Source organism: Pezoporus wallicus, unplaced genomic scaffold, assembly GCF_028554395.1.
Source record: "Pezoporus wallicus isolate ANWC-B61680 ecotype Strahan unplaced genomic scaffold, APGP_CSIRO_Pwel_v1 scaffold_6362, whole genome shotgun sequence".
In the NCBI taxonomy this organism is placed as follows: Eukaryota; Metazoa; Chordata; class Aves; order Psittaciformes; family Psittacidae; genus Pezoporus; species Pezoporus wallicus.
Genome location: NW_026637663.1, coordinates 6,204,651 through 6,211,899, shown reverse-complemented (window position 1 = coordinate 6,211,899; position 7,249 = coordinate 6,204,651).

The window sequence follows — 7,249 nt, the reverse complement described above, 5'->3', positions numbered from 1 at the left end:
CATTCCCCAGGACAGTCCACCCATAAACCAGAGGCTGGGGCTCATTGTCCTGACTCTGCTATGGGAATGGTGATGGCTGCAGAGAGGTGGCAAGAAACAGAGGGTAAGAAAATCACCCAGTGAATTGTGAAGTGACCATGAACCAAAGACCTCAATGAATCTTAACCTGAAGAAAGAGTCTGCAAGTAAGTCTGCAGCTGCTGGATTAAATGAGAAAAACCCTGTATGGAGGAGGAGCCTTGCTGCAGACCTCCTGCCCCCTGAAGTGAATGAGCATGGACAGCTTCCCTTCAGAGCTGTGTGTGAGCACAGGCACATATGAGTTCAGTGGCCTCAGTTCCTACAGGGTGATGTAGTACAGGACTAGACACAAAAAGCTAGATCCAGCAGAGTTCAGGTGGCTAAAGTCAGGATGCTGCATGTTTCCTTGCATGTAACCTGAAGTTTAGGGGCTTGGTTTTCTCGAGAAACCCGAGTCAGTGACTCAGGATAGCACACAAGCAGACCACATGCTTAATGGGGTGGTGCCTAACATCGATGTGCTGCTGCCAAGTGTCCCGATAGAGAAACACTGGATGCAGCTGCCTTTGCACATTCTTTCAAAAACATCACTGTTCTTGCTTCTTGTATGTAAACATTGATGGAGACTGTGCATCTCCTATGTATCCTAATTTCTGGGATGAAGAATAGGAGAGTGCTTCTGGCCTGCTTTATGAATTCTGAATACCATTTGTATTCCAAAATATCTAAACAGGGACTGTTCATTAGATGCACTAAGAAAGTGTTAGTATTTTACAGAAATTGTTGCATGCATTTCACTGAAGTGACAGGAGGAGCACACTCCTATTTTTCAGTCCCCATATGTCAGCTGCTTTGAGCAGCAGGAGGGGACTAGGAGGTTCCCAGAGGTTCCTTTCAGCCTTGACTGTTCGATGATTCTGTGACTTGGTGATTTTATGCATAAAACACTGACTGAGAGGAATGTGGTTTTCCAGTTATGTTTCATTTTAGTCTTAATCCATTTGAACAACTGGATTTGCTTCGGAATTGGCAGCAAAATGAAGATGCTGATATAATAAGAAACACAGACAGGATACTTTCACAAATTCTGAAGAGGGTGGGAAATGAAAGAAATCATAGTTGCCTCACTTTCACCAAAAGGAGAAGTAAAAACCACAGGGGAAACCATTAAAACCAACTGTGTCGTATCTTCCTGTATGTCATTGTTAGCTTTCTTAACAGCGAGTAGCTGGCACAACTGATTACCTGTTGGAAGACAGCTGTCAAATGCAAACATCCACAAACCATCTTTTGTTTATGGTGGACGTGCCTTCTCTTCTACTTAATGCCTAAATTCTACTGGTTTGATTTAAAAAAGAAAAAAAGTAATGATCTTTTCAGTTAAAGGAAGATAAAACTGAAGATAAAGGAAGGATTATTTAAAGCACCTTTGTATCACACATGTCTTTCCTCTCTGGAGAATTTTGCATCTCTCCCCTAGTGTTAAATAGTAAGAATGATGAATCATGTTTTGATCAAGTTTAATTTGTCAGAACTGAGAGTCTGAAACCGAAATTTATGTTACCATATCTTTCAAGGTGAGTTTAAGAAATGCATTTTCAGTTCTCTTACTACCTTTTGCATCCTGCTCACAGAGACATGGCTGACAAAGTCATCAGTGCCCGCGGGTCCACCCAGCTGTGCCAGCGACCCGCAGCATTCCCCAGCCAGCAGCGACCCACATTAGCCCCTTCACCCAAACCAGTGGAACCTGCCTGGCCTGAGCATCCCTTGGACCACCACACTGTCCCATCCTGTGCTGGGAACCCACACACAGTGGGGAGATGCAGGGCTTAGTGCAGGGGGGCTTTCCTCTTTCCCTGCTCCTCACAGATTGCCTCAGCATCTGCCCTGACGTCTGTTACAGTTTTCCCCTCTGCGCACCCTTCATTTCAGTAGTGTCCCCCCACCACCATTTCTTCATTAGGTGTAATTTGTCCGGTAAATAAATCGTAGAATCACAGAACGGTTCCAGTTGGAATGGACCTTAAAGTTCCAACCCCCTTGCACAGGCAGGGACACCTTCCAGTAGACCAGGTTGCTGTAGGCCCAGTCCAACCTGGCCTTGAACACTGCCAGGGATGGGGCAGCCACAGCTTCTCTGGGCACCCTGAGCCAGTGCCTCACCACCCTCATAGTGAAGAATTTCTGAATGAACTGAAACCAGCACTGTTCATTTGTGCTTTTTCTGGTGTGTGCTGGGCGGGTGGAACAGTTTCATTTTTTTAATCTAAAAACGAGACCGAAGCATTGTCTTGCAGCTATGTGTTTGAGCTACGGGCACTCCACATACCATCTGCACCATCACCACACTGCACAGGTCAGGGACGAAGACCTGACCTTGCTGGCTTCGGGTGAGATCGTAAGAACAGGGAAGGGGGCCAAATCTGCATACCTGTGGTCAAAATGTGGTCTTCTGGAAAGACACCATTGCAGTCACAGGGACAGTATGGATAAAGAAGTGCTGCTCTGAGAGATGTATGCATCCAGGTGGAAGAACAGCTTAGATAGAAATCTGCCAGTCCCTTTAATGTGGCAACTATATAGCACTTCTTATCAACACGTCTCAATGTGCTTCCCTGTCTTTGAATCCAGATCCTTGTCTGCTCTTTTTTTCACACCTTGCTATCAACCCTCCAGAAAAGGATGATCTGCACTGTGATGATTTCAAAACACAGACTATTTTTAAAGGTTCAGATTGAAGAGCAATAGAGCTCCTTCTAAGATATACGGGATTGAAAGGCATGGATTTGTCTAAAATGAGCCTTTTGTTGGGTATTCTGAGTGTCCCCAGTAGCCTTCCTTTGAGGTTTGTAATGTCACTTGCCCTGGGAAGGGGTCAAAGAGGGGACTGAAGGCTAGTTGCCTTCACCCTTTCCTCCTGCCTGTGAAATAATGCTCAGACAGCACGTTGTTGTGGTGCAGCCATCGCCTGGGAAGAGGGGACACACTCTGGCTGCCAAGCATGCCTGGGCAGGGGAAAGCAAGCAAGGAGGTGCACTAACCATCCGGGTGCTGATCCATGAAATGTATAAGGGTCTGGGTCATATTTGAGCACACTGTCCCCAGCATCCTTCTCAATAGCCATACTTTGCTGTGCAGAGGTACCTCTTTCTGCACGGTGCTAAAGACAGATGTGTGTGGTTTTGGGCTGCATTCTGGCCAGACTTAGTCAGGTGCAGCAGGTCATACTGCAGGCTTACCTCTCTCAGTGGGTGCTGTGGGTGTTCACCAGCATGCTGCTGCCCATGGTCTCCCTGGCTGTCACCCACTGAGGTTACACACTTGCTCTGTCACCGCAGAGAAGACTGTTGACACACACCAGCAAGAGGGTCACCCCAGCAGACAAGGCATCTGCTCATTTTTATTGTTGTTTTTTTCCTTAGGGCTTGTGTCCCTACACAAGCAGCCACAGTGCAGATCAACAAAGGGGCTGTTGAAAACACTCCCACTTCAAAGCGCAGACACTGGCTGGCTTATTCTTTGTACTGTAGGAAAGCCTGCTTTTAACTCTTGCCTTTTCTCACTCTCCTTCATCTGGTGCGCCGTGACTTGTACATCTCCTGAGCAGCCCCTGAGGAGGGGCTAAGCACTGCATATCGCTCTGGCATGTGCTCAGGTCCATGCAGTCCCCTGGGCTGTGCTTCGTGCCAGCCTATGTGTTCCTCCTTCTCGGAGCTGCTAAGGGCAGGATGGGCAGGAGGTGAGGACAGTTAACCCCTGGAACAGAAGACAGAGAGGGCAAAGGCAGGGGTCAGCAAGAAGGGAGACTATGGCAGGCAAAAGTTTCACCTAGGCCATGGTGAAAAATAGGTTCATGATGTGGGAGAGCAGGGAGGTAATAGGAAGAAAAGAGAACCACTGGCAGATGGAGAGATGGAAGAGCAGAGGGCAAAGGGGAGGCAAAAAGGACAGGAAAGGGAAAGAGAAAAGCTAATGAGAAGGAAGATAGCAATAAATAGTACTGTGAGATAAGTAAATGATAATTAATAGCAATTGCTCAGGGTACTGTGCAAAGAATTATGAACTTGCAATCAATTAAAGGCAGTGAACAAGCTATGTATTAGAGTCAACCAGCCAGCACAAAATCAATCAACAGCAATGCAGAAATGGAAGATGGGGACTAATACTAATAGCAGATGGATAACACACACACTGCCCTCAGTAGGATGCTCCTAGAAGAACTGTAAATCTGCATTTGTCTGGAAGTCACGGACGCATGAGGAGAGGAAGTGTGCTGACGGAGTACTTCTGCACATCAAAGACGTGTAAAACCGGAATGGCTGTCGGGATCCTCACAGAGATTCTCTGTCAGATGTGCTTTGAATTCATGCCACGCACTGATGAGGAAGGCAGAGAACTGCCCATACAGTTTTCTTCTTCTAGAAGGTATTGGCAGGTAAGAGGCTGAAGTGCTTTTTGACAGAGGGGTAGCTCTGATAAATGTCTGGATTGTGGGCTGGAATTTCAGGGCTTTTCTCCACTCCCCCAGTACATCTGAAGAGAATTGCAACTACTGTTCTTACTGCTCTGGTCCACAAAAAAAGTGTTCATGTCTGCCATATAAAATCAATCTAACTGACACCAGACAAGAAAACACAACCTACATTTCCCTGTTACCACATCATTCCGCTACCTATTCCCTTAAAGTGCTGGCCTTCTTCTCCAGGACTCTTTCTGGGTCTGGATCTAGGAGTCCTTCATGGAACACAGAGAGAACGTCATTAGTCTGAGATGAAGTATCTGACAAAACACAGGTCATCATTAATACATGAAAAATTACAAGATCATCTTCAGGAATTTTTTTAGTTACAAATTTTACCCAGAGGGCCTGCCCTAAGTGCCTGATACACATCTTTGGAATGAGTGATGACATCCTATCCCATTTTAGCTTTAATCTGTAACACTGCTGGATTGCTGCCATGCTCCCAGAAGTGTGCTAGGTGGCATATGCGTATCGGTTGCACTATCTCATAAAATGTGTCAGAAAGACACGCATTTTATAGAACATGCCAATAGCAGCCCTGCATCCTATGCCATCCTGTCCTCCTCCCAGACAGTGCTTTCATGCTGTGGGGTTTGCCTGCAGCCTTCACGAGCGTGCCAACCCAGAGGCAGGCACCTGAGCACAGCGCACCCATCTCCTTACCACCCCTCTGTGCACCAAGCCTTGCCAGATGTGCTGTGCTCCGTAAAGAATGAAGAAAGGATGGGACGTATTATCCAAGAAGAGGAAGAAAAGTCAATCCAATGAGCCATTTGCCACATGAGCCATAACACTTGGCTGTGTCCTGGGGAAGAGCAAACCTCTGCAGAAGGGAGCAGCAGTGGTCTTCTCACAGCGTGGTTTCTTTGCAACAACCTATTCCAGCTCATCCAAATGATGGGGTGAGTGAAGGCTAGCTTGAGCCTTTCTTGTGTGCCATTCACATTGCATGGCTCCTTTGCATCTTGTGCATGCTCACAGGAGTGCTTGTTTTTAGTTTGTTGACTTCTGAAGTGCTGAGGAATGCTGCCTGAATGCTGTCTGTGGCAATGAAGCTGTCACCCTCTAAGGAGCTATAATGCTCTTTATTGTGATGAGCCCTTGAAGCTGCACAAAACATCTGCTGCTGAACAGCTTCTCAAGACCCCAGCTCAGAGGAGTCACAGCATTTCTGCCTCATGACCTGATCTGGATGACTCTGGTCATCAGCGTGCTTTGGCATTTTACACTGAGCAACTTGATTGACACAGAAAGCCTGAAATTATGCTGTACAAGTCGGCAGAGTATCTGCTGCTAACCCCAAGTGTCCCCTGGGATGATACAAAGTGTACCTGGCAGGAAAAATGCAGCCACCTTTTGTTTTGCCACTACACTGCAGGGTGTAGTTCACCTGAAGGGACAGTGGTCCCATGTCACATGGCAGACCTGGAAGCTTCCAGCACAGATAAAGGTCAGCACCCTAACAGAGTAACCCTGGAAGCTGTGCTAGCAACTGAGAAAATGTGATCTCCACCTCTGGGTGCTCACAGGCTGCTGAAAACATGATTCTCGTAAACAGTGAATGGCATGGGATAGCTATAGGGTGCTCTCTGGTCATGTGGATCTCACATGGTTTGGGAGTAATTAAAACCAAAAGAAGCAAATCCTTTTCTTCTGCTCCATACAGCTGATAGCCAAAATTTTTCTTGCTTTTGGGGGAAGGTGAAAAATTTCATTTCTCCTTGAATCCATAGTTTTTTTCTGTTGGTGGCTAGCCCTTTGGATGTGTGCCCAAGGGAAAAAGTAGTGGGGTTTTGTATCCTGTTCCACTGCAGGGCTGTATGATGTCATATTGCTCATGAGTTATGTCTAAGGTGCAAGAAAAGCAGATTGTGATTCTGGTTACTGCTCAGTGGATGAGACTCTGCAGGAGCACAGAAGGAAAGAAGGCTGTGACCCAGCAACTAGAGGCTCCTTTACAGTGGCAAAGAGAGAAAACAGAAAGGGGCACGCAGTAGCCTAGCAAGCTGAGTTGAAAGGCCAGAGCATAGCCTGTAGTGGAAAGCATGGCCCTGCAAAGAGTTGCCATTTCTTGGATTATATTCTCTTCCAGATTCCCTCAGAAGAGGGAGGAGAAAGAAGAAAAAATAAATACTCTGTTTTCCCTATTAGAGCCTCGATACATCTCTGCAGACAGCATCGTCCTCCTTCTTGGCAGTCAGATCCTTTTTCTCTCCCAATAAATGAGCCTCTGGAGAGCAACTTCGATGAACGACTTCACTAGAGTAGCTTAGGACAGCACATGCCGCCCTACATGGCCAGATTGAAATCTGAACTTCTGCCCTCTTCCATGTGCATGAGTTCATATTTTGGCAAGTCTGAAGAGTTTCTAAACAATTATATGTTTAGTTTACTGGTACCAAAGGGGAAGTCACTCCAGACAAGTAAATAAGATACAGAGATAAGTTTCTTGAGAAATTAAGGTCTCAATGAATACACAAATATACAAAGGATGTATAAATAAATGACATTTATAAATAGTACAGTTAGTGTATGTTATGTTATTCATACTAGCTTTCTTCTCCGGTTCATGTTTAGAAAAAGTCATTCTGTAAGGATATTTTCCGTAAGTGTATTCAAGATGGCCAACACAATGTCTTTAAGTAGTTAAAATGCACAATAAAATGATGCTGCTCCAGTGCAGTAAAAGTTAACATTCTCATA